Source organism: Pseudorca crassidens, chromosome 4 (assembly GCF_039906515.1).
Source record: "Pseudorca crassidens isolate mPseCra1 chromosome 4, mPseCra1.hap1, whole genome shotgun sequence".
NCBI classification, from domain to species: domain Eukaryota; kingdom Metazoa; phylum Chordata; class Mammalia; order Artiodactyla; family Delphinidae; genus Pseudorca; species Pseudorca crassidens.
In genome coordinates, this window is record NC_090299.1 from 109,850,906 (window position 1) to 109,867,292 (window position 16,387).

A 16,387-nucleotide genomic window follows, 5' to 3' on the forward strand; every position below is an offset into this window, starting at 1 on the left:
TAAATCTGCCTGAGGTGGGGGAAATATTCAAACTTCCATGACTTTCCGTGCTCTTTGCGTGTGCTCTTCCCCAGTTTGAAAAGGGCATGGCTTATCTGGGGAACTAGTCCATCTGCTGTGGCAGGGAAATAAGGGCTGAAGGGGTAGGAAGAAGGTGAGGTTGGAAAGGTCCAACATTGTGCAAGTCCTTTCAAAATCTGACCCCATCCAAAAAGTGGGAAGTTTATCCTCTAGTCAATGGAAAAATCTCTAAAAAGTTTCCACAGCAGTGAGTGACAAGATCCCATTTGTGTTTTTAGAAAAATAATTCTGACAACTGCAAAGGATGGATTGGCAAGGGCAGAGTTGGTATGACTCAGCTGGTGTCATCTATACTTTTGCAAAAACTTCTTAAAGAAATTGTGGAAGGGATGAATTTAGGAGATGTTTTTGAGGTAGGATTAAGAGGATATGGTGACTGACAGTAATGGAATGAACTGAAAAGCATTTGAAGGAATAAATGTAATTCACCTGGCATAGGGCCTGACACATAGTAGGCAACTAATACATATTAATTTCCCCATTACTTAGAAGTACATATGCTTTACAAGTAGCGTAATTGTTCTGTTACTTGGTTGCTGGAATAACTAGGATTCTTCTTTTAAAAATAAATACATGCATACCACTTTGCTTTATTGTACTTGGCAGATATTGCATTTTTTAGAAATGGAAGGTTTGTGGCAACCTTGTGTTGTCAGATGACGGTTAGCATTTTTTATCAATAAACTATTTTTTAATTAAGGTATGTACATTGTTTCTTTTTTTTTTAGCTACAATGCTATTGCACACTTAATAGACTATAGTATAGTGTAAATATCACTTTTTATATGCACTGGGAAACCAAAAAACTTGGGTGCCTTGCATTATTGTGATATTTGTGGTATGGAATCAAACCTGAATTACCGCCGAGGTATGCCTGTAATATATTTTCATCTGGGAAAAAAATTTTAATACAATGGAAATAGAAACAACCAGTCAGGAAAACTTTTTGTAATCTTTGGCAAAATTGAGTCAAATTGAATATACTCATATCCTAAGACCATGCAACTCCACTTCTGTTTATAATCCCTGCAGAAAGTCTCATGTATGTGAAAACTGAGAACCAAGAACCAACCAAAATGTCCATAAAGAGGAAAATGGATAATGAATTGTAGACTATTCATATAATGGTATGCTATATAGTACTTATGAGCATGGATAAATCCCAAAAGTATATTAGGCAAAACAAAAAAGTTGCAACGAGATATGTATGATACCACTTAAGGTTTAAAACCTGTTAAATAATACTATGTAATAAATAAGAGAAGAGGCTTGTATAAAGGAGGAGTGCATAGAAGGTCTTAATTACAATTATGACATTTAACGTCTTTGAAAGAAGGGCTTGCACAGATAGAGCATAATGTTAAGATTTGATAGAGGTACATACACTGGTGTTCATTACCAGATTCTCTATACTTTTTTTTTAACATCTTTATTGGAGTATAATTGCTTTACAATGTTGTGTTAGTTTCTGCTGTATAACAAAGTGAATCAGCTTCACTGATGTATACATGTATCCCTATATCCCCTCCCTCTTGCATCTCCCTCCCATCCTGCCTATTTCACCCCTCTAGGTGATCAAAAAGCACCGAGCTGATCTGCCCGTGCAATGCAACTGTTTCCCACTAGCTATCTATTTTACATTTGGTAGTGTATACATGTCAATGCTACTCTCTCACTTCGTCCCAGCTTACCCTTCCTCCTCCCCGTGTCCTCAAGTCCATCCTCTACGTCTGCGTCTTTATTCCTGTCCTGCCCTTAGGTTCATCAGAACCATTTCTTTTTTTTTTTTTAATTCTATATATATATGTGTTAGCATACGGTATTTGTTTTTCTCTGACTTACTTCACTCTGTGTGACAGACTCTAGGTCCATTCACCTCACTACAAATAACTCAATTTCATTTCTTTATATGGCTGAGTAATATTCCATTGTTTATATGTGCCACATCTTCTTTATCCATTCATCTGTCAATGGACACTTAGGTTGCTTCCATGTCCTGGCTATTATAAATAGAGCTGCAATGAACATGGTGATACATGACTCTTTTTGAATTATGGTTTTCTCAGGGTATATGCCCAGAAGTGGGATTGCTGGGTCGTATGGTAGTTCTATTTTTAGTTTTTTATGGAACCTCCATACTGTTCTCCATAGTGGCTGTATCAATTTACATTCCCACCAACAGGGCAAGAGGGTTCCCTTTTCTCCACACCCTCTCCAGCATTTATTGTTTGTGGATTTTTTGATGATGGCCATTCTGACCAGTATGAGGTGATACCTCATTGTAGTTCTGATTTGCATTTCTCTAATGATTAGTGATATTGAGCATCCTTTCATGTGTTTGTTGGCAATCTATATATCTTCTTTGGAGAAATGTCTATTTAGGTCTTTTGCCCATTTTTGGATTGGGTTGTTTGTTTTTTTGATGTTGAGCTGCATGAGCTGCTTGTAAATTTTGGAGATTAATCCTTTGTCAGTTGCAAATATTTTCTCCCATTCTGAGGTTTGTCTTTTCGTCTTGTTTATGTTTTCCTTTGCTGTACAAAAGCTTTTAAGTTTTGTTAGGTCTCATTTGTTTATTTTTGTTTTTATTTCTATTTCTCTAAGAGGTGGGTCAAAAAGGATCTTGCTGTGATTTATGTCAAAGAGTTTATGTTTTCCTCTAAGAGTGTTTTATAGTGTCTGGCCTTATATTTAGGTCTTTAATCCATTCTGAGTTTATTTTTGTGTATGGTGTTGGGAAGTGTTCTAATTTAATTCTTTTACATGTAGCTGTCCAGTTTTCCCAGCACCACTTATTGAAGAGGCTGTCTTTTCTCCATTGTATATTCTTGCTTCCTTTATCAAATATAAGGTGACCATATGTGCGTGGGTTTATCTCTGGGCTTTCTATCCTATTCCATTGATCTATCTTTCTGTTTTTGTGCCAGTACCATACTGTCTTGATTACTGTAGCTTTGTAGTATAGTCTGAAGTCAGGGAGCCTGATTCCTCCAGCTCCGTTTTTCTTTCTCAAGATTGCTTTGGCTATTCGGGGTCTTTTGTGTTTCCATACACATTGTGAAATTTTTTGTTCTAGTTCTGTGAAAAATGCCATTGGTAGTTTGATAGGGATTGCACTGAATCTGTAGATTGCTTTGGGTAGTATAGTCATTTTCACAATGTTGATTCTTCCAATCCAAGTACGTGGTATATCTGTGTTTGGATCATCTTTCTTTCATCAGTGTCTTATAGTTTTCTGCATACAGGTCTTTTGTCTCTCTAGGTAGGTTTTTTCCTAGGTAGTTCATTCTTTTTGTTGCAATGGTAAATGGAAGTGTTACCTTAATTTCTCTTTCAGATTTTTCATCATTAGTGTATAGGAATGCAAGAGATTTCTGTGCCTTAATTTTGTATCCTGCTACTTACCAAATTCATTGATTAGCTCTAGTAGTTTTCTGGTAGCATCTTTAGGATTCTCTATGAATAGTATCATATAGTGACAACTTAATGTCTTTTCTGATTTCTATTCATTTTATTTCTTTTTCTTCTCTGATTGCTGTGGCTAAAACTTCCAAAACTATGTTGAATAACAGTGGTGAGAGTGGGCATCCTTGTCTTGTTCCTGATTTTAGAGGAAATGGTTTCAGTTTTTCACCATTGAGAATGATGTTGGCTGTGGGTTTGTCATATATGGCCTTTATTATGTTGAGGTAAGTTCCCTCAATGCCTACTTTCTGGAGAGTTTTTATAGATTCTCTATTCTTATTCATATGTTTGAGACATTTGCAGTAAAAATTTAAAAATGAAGTACAGTAGTCAAATGTCTACTGTCCTCTAAGCTGCAGAATAATATTGTGTCCAGTATTTGCTAAAGCTGCAGGACAGAAACTAGGTCACATTTTTAACCTTGAATGGTCTCTGTAGAAACAGCAACCACCTTGGTGCACCGGACATGGAGTTCTGAGAAACTAGTGCTCATCTGGCTCTGATCTTGGGCAACTCAATAATTCTCTTGTGACCTTGAGCAATTCATTTAACTCTGGTCATCAATTTCCTCCTCTTCTTCAACCAGTACAGCTTAAATCCCCTTGAATTCAGAAGAGAGCCTGAATGTTACAGTGAATCTTAAAAATAATAACAAGGATAGCTTACCATTATTGCTACATGCCAGAGATTCTGGTAAGCACTTTAATTAGGAGGATTAAAAGGTACAATGCATTTGTGTCCTGTTATTATCTCTAATCTATACATCAGAAAACTGAGGCTTAGAAAGGTTAAATAACTTGCCAGTGACACACAGACAAAGCAGGAATTTTAACCCAGATATATCTGTCACTTTCTCACTCTAATGCCCATGCATGGCCTTAACCAGACCCGAGGATCTTTGCTTGGTCAGACCCACACTATTAGTAAGTACCCCCCTAATATTCGGAGTAGGGTGGCCACGTAACTTATTTGCCAAACTGCGACACTGAGAGTAAAAGGGGCACTATTAATAATTATGCCAGGCATAAACCAGGACTGTCCCAAGCAAACTAGAACACATGGTCAACACAGTTCTTACTCTCCAGCAAACAAGTTCCAGCAGGCTTTTTAGAGATTCCATACAAGCACAGTGGTTTTCTAGTAGCAATCAAACAGGTCATTTAGATGCCCAGTCTAAGTGTCTGCTGCTCTAGTAAGCACCAGAAGTCCTCCCAACCCAGCTGACAGAAACAGATGCTGGAATGGTGCCTTCTGATGATGTCTTCATACACAGGTGTTGCCCACAGAGGGACCCAGCAGCTGTCCTTCCACAGTTTCTCTCTTACTGCCCTATTCATATTCTAGAACACAGTTTCTGCTTCCTCATTTGCTGAGGCATTTAGAAAAATCCTGTCTGCTGAGAAGGCTCTCACTCCTGGAAGCCTTGGATGGGATAATGTCGCCCTCTAGTGCAATCAAGGAGGCAGGGAGCACAGACCTGGTCAGGAGGAGGGTGCCTTACAGAAGTGAAGGCGAGGAAAGCAGTTCTTTTCAAGCAAGTATATTAACAAGTTTTCCTATTTAATTCTTACAACAACTTTGCAAAGTCCATTCTTATGATATCCATTTTTAGAGATAATAGCAGTGCTCAGGGAGACTGAGTAACTTATTCCAGCTCACACTACTAGAAAATGGATAGAAATTTAAACCCCAGTCTCTCTAGTATTAAAGCCCATGGTCTTTCCTTGTAACATTCTGTAGGCCATATAAAAACTGGGTCTTCAAATATTCAAAATATATTTTGGAACACTATTTAATGCCAGAAATTGAAGTTGAGAGTAGATTTATTTATTCCATAAAGAGACCTCAGAGTACTTTAAGATGAAGTATGTGTACCCATCCGTGTGTGTGTGGCGGGGGAGGACCGGGGTGGGGGAGGAAGTGGAAACAGTTCCTAGGTGCCTTTCTTTATGTGATTCTTTCACTTACAATGGCCTTCCATATCTTTGTTAACATTTTCATATATCATTCATAAAAATTCAGCGTTCCTTGCCAATCCTTGTCTCTCACTTCTGAAGCACCTACCACTTTCTCTGTACCAGTTTTCTTAGTGAACTCAGTATTACAATCATCATCACATCGAATTCCTCCATCCACCATCCCTGTATTACTTAGTAGACTACCTGAGAGCCGAGACTGTCTTACTTCTTTTCCACTTCAAACCCTTAAACTTCTATCACAGTGCTCCGCAAAGAACAGACCCTGAAGGCATTTGCAGAATTTGGACTGCAATAGATGTTAGTCACTGTCCTTGATAAGATCTTAATTCCAAGACATTAATAGCTTCTTCCAACTTGATAACATCCCACTGTGTCCTCTTACAGAGCAAATTAGCCAAGTTAAATGTCTAACAGCCTGGCAAGATCAAAGCTCTGCTAACTCACATCCACATACTGGTGAAAATATAGGTCAATGCAACTTGGAGTTGGGAAATGGGCTGGAGCATGGAGGATGTGGGCCAGTGTTCCGCCATGCCTGTCTCGGTCTTCTTTCATTTCCTCGTCCTCCTCCCTCGGTATATGGTGATTCTGTTCTACCCCAGCACCATCTACCCTCTCATTCAATTGCTCCCTTAAATAGAACCCCTCTGCTTTTTCCTTTCCCTAAATTGCTTTCACTGATCCTGACTGGTTTGTCCTCTATGTTTAGGGAAATGTGACTAACCTCCCGACCTCTAATTCTGCCACAGACCAGCTGTCTTCCATGTATTAACCCTGTTTAAGCAAGTATTTAAATTCCTGGGATGCTCAGTCAGCAGCATCAACATCAGCAGCACCATCTGCTGGGAGTTTTAACCCCTGCCTCCCTGGGTTGTAATGGTGGAGGTGGATTAGATACCCAAGTTTCACATGGGGCTAGGTCTGAGCCACATAATATCTTAATGCTCCTCTGCAATTCCAATCATTCTAAATGTCGGCAAAGTAAGTTTTGATATTGAAAATGTAAAATTTTAGTACATTTATGTTAGTCTCAGCGATATATATTAGCAAAATATTAAAAGCAATTTATATGTTCATTAAATATAAAATTCAACCGTATGAAAGCACAACCAAAACATTTTGAATGGCTTTATAATATTCTGTGGTTTTGAAGTTATATTTATTAACCTGGAGAAATGCTTAAGTTATAATGTTAAGTGGAAAAGAAGTAGGATATAAAAATGAATTAAAATCTAGTAACCATTTTGATGTATTTTCATCCATTTTTTCCTGCACCAATATTCTTAAAAATATAAAAAGAGAACTTCTGTTAGTTTAAAAAGCACTTTTACATATTCATAGTAATAAATCAATGCAATACGATAGCTCTGCTATAGGTATAGCATGTTAACCAGCATAAACCCACAGCTAACAGGTGAGCTAAACCATTTTTATTGTTTCCTCCAGTTCCTAGAACTCTTTTTTCTACTACCAATTTTTCAACACTACCACCATAAAAAAAAAAAAATCAACCCTTTCAATTCTCTTCTTTCTTCTTTTTCTTCCCAAAGTCATCCCAGGCCCTCTTTTTTGCACCTGAGTCTCAGATAAGGGGAATAGAAAAGCGGATCACAGCAAACATTTCTCCCATTTCATCTTTTCACCAAGACGCTCCTCCTTGCATCCCTGAAAATACACAGGGCACTGTCACTAGAGAAAAACTGGTGGCCCATGAGTTCACAATTCCACTAGAGATGACAGTCCCACCACTGCAGTTTCAGACAAGATCAGAATTTTGTATAGTAATTGTGTAACTGCCTAATTCTGGCAAAAAGACAAATATTATACATGCTTTTAACAACTGTACTATAATAAGGCACTCTCAGACCTTTGGCATGTATGCTGAAAGGATTTCTTATTCCTTTCTCCTGTGTTTGTTTTCAGGATAGGAAGAGACACTGAGAGCTCATATGACATAACACTTGTCCCTCCAGACAGCTGAGTATTTTCCACAGAGAGACAACGACATTTACTTGGAGAAGCTTCTTTAATATGCATTTAGACAGCAGATGTTTAAAACACAGTTCAGCCCTGTCAAACAAAGAGCCATTTCCAGTTGTTTCACTTGTATTCAGAATGTAATCAGGTCAGAGGAATACCCCTAGATAACATTAGAGTAAAAAAGACGTTCCATATAGGCCAGTAACAAAGCCCACCCAATGTGGCTTGGATTTGAGGAGGAAGTATGCAGAGAAGAGGGACAAGGAGGTATAGATTTAATCAATTCTTTGATAAGTTTTCCATTTTTATGAAACCCCACACTTGATTACTTTTTCATTGCTCATAATCTATTATAGCACGCACACATATACACCACCTCCCAACTGTGGAGATTAAGCTCCCAAATATCTACAAAATGGGAGCAGTTGAATTTGAGAAACTTAAAAGCCTAAAGCACTAAGAGTTGCCAGACCAAGTTTAGTATTGAACTTTTAGAAGTCCTTTACAAATAAAACTATAAAACAGCACAGTAAAAAAAGACTATCAATGACTTTTTGTACAATTTAAATTAGTAATAATAGATTTGTACTTAATAAAATAGAGAAGAGAAAGATAGTACTTATCAAGTCCTACTGGTCTTACATCTGTAATGTTTCTGACTGACCTCTTGCTTTCCATGGCTCCCCAAACCTTGGCCTACTCCTGACTGGAATCTTTTACTCACCCTACCTAAGAAACCAAGAGGAGGAACAGGACAAGTGATGGAAAGATTCATTTAATTTGGAATACAGTGAAATTCGTGTGCCCAAGAATTTCACAGAGGCAGTCAGAAATAGAGGACTAAAAAGAAAGAAAGAGGGCTTCCCTGGTGGCGCAGTGGTTGGGAGTCTGCCTGCCGATGCAGGGGACACAGGTTCGTGCCCCGGTCTGGGAGGTTCCCACGTGCCGCGGGGCGGCTGGGCCCGTGAGCCATGGCTGCTGGGTCTGCGCGTCCGGAGCCTGTGCTCCGCAACAGGAGAGGCCACAGCAGTGAGAGGTCCGCGTACCGCAAAAAAAAAAAAAAAAAAAAAAGAGAAAAAGAAAGAAAGAGATTGGGGTAGAGTTAGACGTTAGGGAGTCATCTATGGATGGAATAATGAAAAGGAAAGGAAGCACTAGGGCTGATGCTTGGAATAAGTCGAAGGTAGTGGAGAGAGAAAGAAAAGGAACAAACAGGGAAGAAATAAGTTTTCCTGAGTCTTTTTCAACTCTTCTGAAGGTTCACAAAGGCCAAGAGAATGGAATTTTTAAGAAGAAATGGATGCTTATCATGAGTGAATGTGACACAAAGGTTGAGGGAAATAAGGACCAGGGTCGGTCATTGATTTGATGTCTGGGAGTTGGCCGACCACCTCTGGGTTTCTGGACCCACTACTCCACTAAGCTGCTTCTCTCCAGGTCCAGAGGGTCTAAAGAGTGAGTGAGAGAGGAGGGAAACAACAAGAATTTTCCTTTCCTTCACTGTCAAATTTGTTATTTCCCTTTCTTTTGTCTTCTCTTTCAAGATGAGAAGGTAATGGAATCAAATGAACTTTCTACAGAATGAAAGAGGCTTAATTACGTCCAGTTAAGAGTTGAACTACTTATTCAATTACTCATATACATAAATAAATTGGCCATTACATTTCCTTCAGTCCCAGTTATATTTTAATTCTTTGCATACTTCAAAGACATTTTTATTAATGACTATGAACATAACTATCTGAATGATAATGAAAATTGAAGATTCTATGAGTCTTGCCAGAGTTGGGAGGCCAATTAGTGGTCATCTAGACTTACTGTCTACAGAAACCATATTTTCTTCTACGGTGTTTCCAGAAGTAGTAGCAAGGAAATCTCTATGTGGTCTGTTTTTAAATACTTCTAATAATTTTAAAACTCTCCCATTTATTGTTCTGTGTGTCTTTAAAGGGAGGAAAACTAAGAACAGAGGGTGGCTATTAAAGAGAGGCTCAATAATTCCTCTCCCATATGATAACAGTTTTCAAACATTTGAAGGGCTGTCATATTTCTAAGTCTTCTTGAATGAATTCATTCAATAAACATTTTATTGAGGGCACTGTGCAAAGATGATAAAAGCTGCTCCACCCTTTAAAAATGGGAAGTTGCAAAAGGAACCTAATTTTTTGTATCCTCTCACATCCCTCACTTAGCCTACACATTTCCTAATGGCTCCATGCCTTTTTTTTTTTCCCCCCCGGAAGTATGCCTACAAGCTGGCCTGCATCAGGACAGGAGAAGAAACATTTGTCTTTTGCCATCTTCACATTGAATCCAGTGTTCAGTGTCATGTAGTTTGTACACGGTGAGTTTGTCAAGTCAGATGTTTGTGGTGATGGCCAAAGATATCCCCTTGATTCTAATGGAAGGCATTACTATATACAACTGAAAACCTGGTCATGTGGAGAGCATCCAAGACTGTTCAGAAACAACTGCTTGGCCAGTTGTGTTGAGGAGAAACCCAATCTGGAGGGTTAAAAGAAGTAGCACATTCTCATGCTGTCAGCCTCTCTAGCAAATCTTTCCTCCCTCCTATGGGGGAAAAAAATGGAAGCTGTTACATGGATCATTGGGTCAGTGCCTGAATCTAACTTCCTGATCACAGTGTAGAGAATTCACATAGTCAAAACATAAAGTCTTTCTTTTTTAAACCTGGTATAGAATGTAAACTTTCCAAACTTATCTGATTTTTGGTAGATACAGTTGACAAACCATCAAGGGTATAAGCAAAAATTTGGCAAGAGTATTTTTGGCTTAGAATAAGACTCTTAAAACAAGAGTTCCCTTTTTTCCCCTCATAGAATATTTCATAGATATGGAAATAATAAAGATTAAAGTTTCCACAGAAATAAATATCTCACAGCAGGATTCTCCATACTATTACCTCTCCATATGTTTAGTACCTCATTTTGACACATCATTTGTGGTCTACTAGATTTAGACAAATCACCTTGGCTATGTAGTTGCAAATTACTAAAGAAAGCCAAGCTCATGGAAGGGAAGGTGTGTGTTGTTCTCTGGGTTTTCTTAATTTTCTCTATTAACAGGTAAAATATTGAATAAAGTTGTCAAAATAAGGAAAGTACTTAGAATCGTATTTAAAAGCTTGCTACTTCAAGTAATTTCATGCCTCTCATAAGATGCTATTTATGGTGATTTCTTCTATATATAAAAAATATGTAGGTAGCCCTACCAGAAAATTAATGCTAGGACGACATAAGATTCATCTGGCATTCATGCTGTTACTACTAATGACATACAAATATAGCCATATGTTTGCAAGCTTTTCTGAAGCAAAGTCTGTACTGTATCGTCTCTATGACTCCACCTACAGCACCAAGCGTGTACATAATTACAAAAAAGGGATATACTTCTTGTGTTGGTCATTTGCCTGCTTGCTCTCAGATTCATTCCCATTCTTCCTTAGTTCTGCCTGTATCTCAGGATCTACATTTCCCAGAGTCCCTTCACAAGTGGTTTCTCGGTAGGTTTGGCAAATGGGAAGCCTTGCTGGATTACTTAGGGGTAGGAGAGAGAAGTAGTCAGGGTATTTTACCCTCTCCTTCTCTGCTTTGGTGGCATCTCTGGCATTGGCTATGTTCCCTCCATAACACCAGTTCTCATGGGATAATCATTCCAATGTATTTCAGATCTCACAAGATAGCCACTGAGAGGTTCCGGCTCTCAGTAGATGGCTCAGCTTCTGAGCCCTGGTAGCACTCTGTCCTCCCTACATTCCATCCACCCGAGTGGTGGTAGCAGTATCCTGCTTTTCCAAATTTTTTAGGATTGTCTCAATACCTTCTTATTTGGCTTCCCAGTTCTTCCATTTCCTGTAACCAATCCCCTGCACGAAATTTCTTCTGTTTGCAATGCCCAAAGTGGTTTCTGTTTTTCTGAATGGCTCCTTACTGATACAGCTCTTGGTATCAGGAATGGTTGCAGGAAACTGATATTCAACACGGAACCCTGAGATTGGGTTGTTACCTGTTTGACCAGGAATACAGTGAAGACCTCTTTATAGGCAATAAATGAACACCAGTAAGTTGTGGCGTGCAGTAGCATCATGATTACTTAATAAGCTGTGGTTTCTTGAGACTAGTACAGGGTTAAGACAACGCTTTGGCCAAGTAACTGATGCACTTGACCATTATGATAATAATCATGATTAACAAGAATTATTAGATGGTCTGGATGCTTCTGGTTGCTCTGAAGAGTATACACAAAGAAAAAGATAAACCTAACACCTTAAAGTTTTAACATAAAACCTTAGGCTTCCTAGCCACATTCCATTGCTCTGGAGTCACAGGGCAGACATGGCTGATAATATAGATTGAAAAAGTTGCAACAATACTTAAATGTATAGTCCTATTAGTTATTTTATGCTAAGATAAGGGCTCTGGATGCAAAGGAGCATTTCACTGAGACTTTGGATGGTAACATTTGCACAGAGATGAGGCTGCAAACTCTGAACTTTCCAACTTCCTGAATCTTCCTAGCTAGCAGAAATAGTTCTCCCCTTGTCAATTTGTCAACTTAACATCCCACCCAAGGCAACCAACCTTCACTTGCATTAAGCCTTTGCATGACTTCACTTGTGGCATTTGCCGGAGAAGAGGTTGCTTATTCCCCACAGAACCCATTCTAATCACCCCTCATTGTCTCTAGCCTCATAACAAAAGTTCTATCCCAACATAGCCCAGATGGAAAAGCTGGTACAGGACCTGCTCCAGTGATAGACAGCAAATACACCAAAGGAGTTGCAGAATTTTGTCAGTTTGTATTGAAAGAAGTCTTGAAAACATGTATAGGAATATGTCTTAATCCATTCAGGCTGGTATAACAAAATACCACAGACTGGCAGCTTATAAACTACAGAAATTTCTGACAGTTCTAGAGACTGGAAATTCAAGATCAAGGCACCAGGAACTTTCCCTGGTCATCCAGTGGTTGGGCCTCCGTGCTTCCACTGCAGGGAACACGAGTTCGACCCCTAGTCAGGGAACTAACATCCTGCAAGCCACGTGGCGTGGCCTAAAAAGACAAACAAACAAAACCAAGATCAAGGCGCCAGCATGGTCACCCTCTGGTGAGGGCCCTCTTCCTAGTTCACAGATGGCACCTTCTTGCTGTGTTGTCACATGGTGAAGAGACAAAGGATCTTTCTGGAGCCTCTTTTATAACGCACTAATCCCATTCATGAGGCATCCAACCTCATGGCTTAAGCCCCTTCCAAAGGTGCCACCTCCTAATATCACGAACCTTGTGGGTTAAGATTCAAACGTATGAGTTCTAGGTGACACGATCATTCAGACCACAGCAGAATATATTCTAAGACTATTCAGAAGAATGAAATTCAGAAGACTGAATCAGTGTGAACGTATATGACATGGGTACACCTGCCTGGGATTCAGGATTAAATGTGTCGATTGAAGCACCAGGGGGTGGGACTAACCCTGTTAGGTTAGTAAAGTAATGCCAAAAACATGTGAGGCAAAGATGGCAGAACGTGTTTGGCACATTGAAGAACTATCAGACAGAAATATGAGCCACATATGTAATTCCTAGCTTTCTAGGATCCATATTTTAATCTAATATATTTTTTAAACTATCATTTCAAGTGCTCAACAACCACATGAGGCTACCTCAGTGGGTAGCACAGGCATAGGCAAAGGCATCTGGAGAATCCTAGAGATGAGACTCTGGAACGGGTTCAAACTGCTTAGCCGCTCCCAACCATACCCTCACCTTGAAGGGCCCAGAAGACATTCTTTTGCCAAAATATTAAGAAATACATCTGTGACAGGAGCATATTCGTGTAAAGGACACTGGCGTCCTGTTACATAGCAGCATTAGGTTGTGGTTGTATTGACACTAAAAATGGTTAGACACGAAGGAGGGTTCTAGGAAGATGGCAGAGTAGAAAGCACCAGGAATCTGCCTCCCCACCTAGACAACAATTACACTGGCACAATCTATCTGAGAACTCTGGAGTCTACTGAAGACTTGAAACTTCCAGGGGAAGGCTTGGAAGGTAAATCGGGGTTAATTTTGGTCAGTGTCAGCTCTTAGCATAGTAGCAGCTACCCCACCCCCAGCCTCATGGCAGGCAGCTGTGCACCTGTTCCTGGAGCAGGCAGCACACAGCTTGCAGGAGGCAGGGTGAGCAAACAGAACCCAGTTCTCCAAATATTGGGGCTCTGTGCTCTGAATGCCAACTGCTGCCTCTGATCACAAAGGTGCAAACACAGGGAGATCAGCTGGGTGCTTTGTGACCACCTAGAAGGGTGGGATAGGGAGGGTGGGAGGGAGACGCAAGAGGGAGGAGACATGGGGATATATGTACACATATAGCTGATTCACTTTGTTATACAGCAGAAACACAACACTGTAAAGCAATTACACTCCAATAAGGATGTTAAAAAAAAACAAACAAAGGTGCAAACAAAGTAAGAGGCAGCCAGTGCTGTTGCACCTCCCCTCATTGTTGCAAGCCCCTCCCCCTCGGGCTGAAGTGACTTCTAGAAAATGTAAAGGGTTGGTGCCCTTCCCCCTGGAAACATCACAGCACAGCCTGTGCAGAGGAATACACCAGAAGAAAACCACTTTCCCAATGAATTATAAGACCTGGGCTAACATTATGACCAGGAACTGGAGAAACATGTGGAAGTGGATTTTGAAAGCGCTGGGCCAGAGAGACCTCAGTAAGAGTACATAAGAAACAATTTATTGACACAGTGGCACTCTCTAATGATTCAAAATTTAAAGTCTTAGCAGGGAGTCCTGGAGGCAGTCCTAATATGCTTCTGGAATGACTCCTTAAAACTTGGTGTGGCAGGTCCTGTCCCTTGGGAAGCATACTCTGAGACGGAGATTAGTGTTCAGGAAACTTATTACTTTAGGAAGTGCTCTCAGAATCACACCCCGTGAAAGGAATTAGAACTGAACCAAGGGAGAAGTTGGGTTACAGTGAAGTCTCAACAGAGGCACCATGGGGAACTCTGAACATCTGGTGGGTTGGCCCTTCAGGGTTGCTGAGGTGTGGACTGAGACCAGGCCCTCATGCCCACACTGCCCAGGCACTGGATGTAGGTTGCCCCCAGGAAGGGGCCATGTGGGGCTCACCATGCTAGTGTTAAACTGCCATGAGAAAATACGGGTGCTACTACTAGAAAATGGGAGGCAGGAAGCAGCATGTCTGGAATCCACGGGATTCACTGGGCAGCTCTTGGTAATTTCATGCCCAGGTATGGGTTAGCAGACTGTTTACCAATGGCCCAACAAGCAAAATACATCTTGTTGGGATGAAGGTCTGGGTCACCCAACGTTAGGGAAGCAACCTAGACTACTGATGTGGTGGTGCAAAGCTAGATGTGGAATGCATGATGGAAGAGGGAGGATGACATTAATCATATATTAATTGTAGCCTCAGCTCCACCAAAATGTTTCTCGCTTTCTGCACCATCTCCCACCCCATTTCTGCACTATTATTGTATGGGATACCTGCAGGAACCTGCTTAGTGGATTTGATAGGTGTACAAACATGGAAAAGGAATGAACACCCACGGAGCAACCCTTGCCTCATGGGAGATGAGACTCCAAAACAAATCCTCTCCTCTCCCACCCCTCATGAAGACAATTTTGAGGTGCGTTCCATTCAGCTCTTCAGAAGGTCAGTGGCAGGTTTACGCCCCAGTTGCCCAGAGGATTAGCTCAACAGTGCATCCTTGACTTGGCTTTCCCTCCTTCCCTGTTTCATTCTTCCTAGTGCCCTGCTCTGTTTTCTTGGGATCACTTCTTCAAATAGACCCCCTGCCTGCAAGCCCTCGTCTTGGTGTCTGCTTTTTGAGAGAATCATTTCATGGGATTTAGTTTCTTATATTCATTTTACCAATGAGGATGTGTTTTGCCCAAGATCACATGGTGGAATGCAAGGTCACCTGGTGAATGTCTTGATTGCCCTGTATGTCTTCTTAGTAAGGCAGTATCCTGAAACCTGGTCCCTTCAAGATCCACGTCAGAGGTGAGTGATTCTACTTTTGGAGGACTTCCAAAATGCTGGCCAACATCAAGGCCTCTGTAAAGAGATGGTCCTCAGGGTCAGCGACAGGCTCACAATGGGTCCTTAGTAGAAAAAACAAATCAGTAGGCACTGAGCTTTCAGCCTAGAGATTTGATGTTTTTAGCAATCTGTTCCAAAATAATCTGTCAGTATCTTCCCTAAACACTTGTTAAACTGGGCAGTTCAGTTTTTTATTATGTTTCACTCAATAATAATATTGAATTATTCATTTAAAAATAATCTGGTCCCAATCACACCATGTGTTAATATCATTTTTCTACTGAATATCCTTAAACATAGTTTTCAGAATTCCTAATTATTTCACTGTGTGCCTTTCCCGCTCCTCTTCCAAGATTCTAAGATTTAAGATACCTTTAACAAAAACACTTCATTATTTTCTCCTTAGTCGTAAATAGAAGAGGATTTGGAAAGTGAATTCTTGGAGGATGGGGAACCTGTCCACCTTGTTCACAGCAGATACTTAAATGTCTGTTGAATGAATTTACTCTAAGTCTTGGCAGGTTCACCTGCTGAGATTGGTCAATACTGGTAACTCGGCAGATCTGTCTGATAGTTGTCTATCAGTCAGGACCGGCTAGATTATGCCGTAATAACAAACGTTTATTGAATTAAGACACTGAGATTTGGCGGTTGTTTTTCACTCACACTACATGTCCTATGTAGTTCAGCAGGGGAGCTCTGTTCATCATTACTCAAGGATCTAGGATGAGAGGTTTGATCTCAACATAGGTTTCTATGATCATCAAGGCAAGAAAAGGGA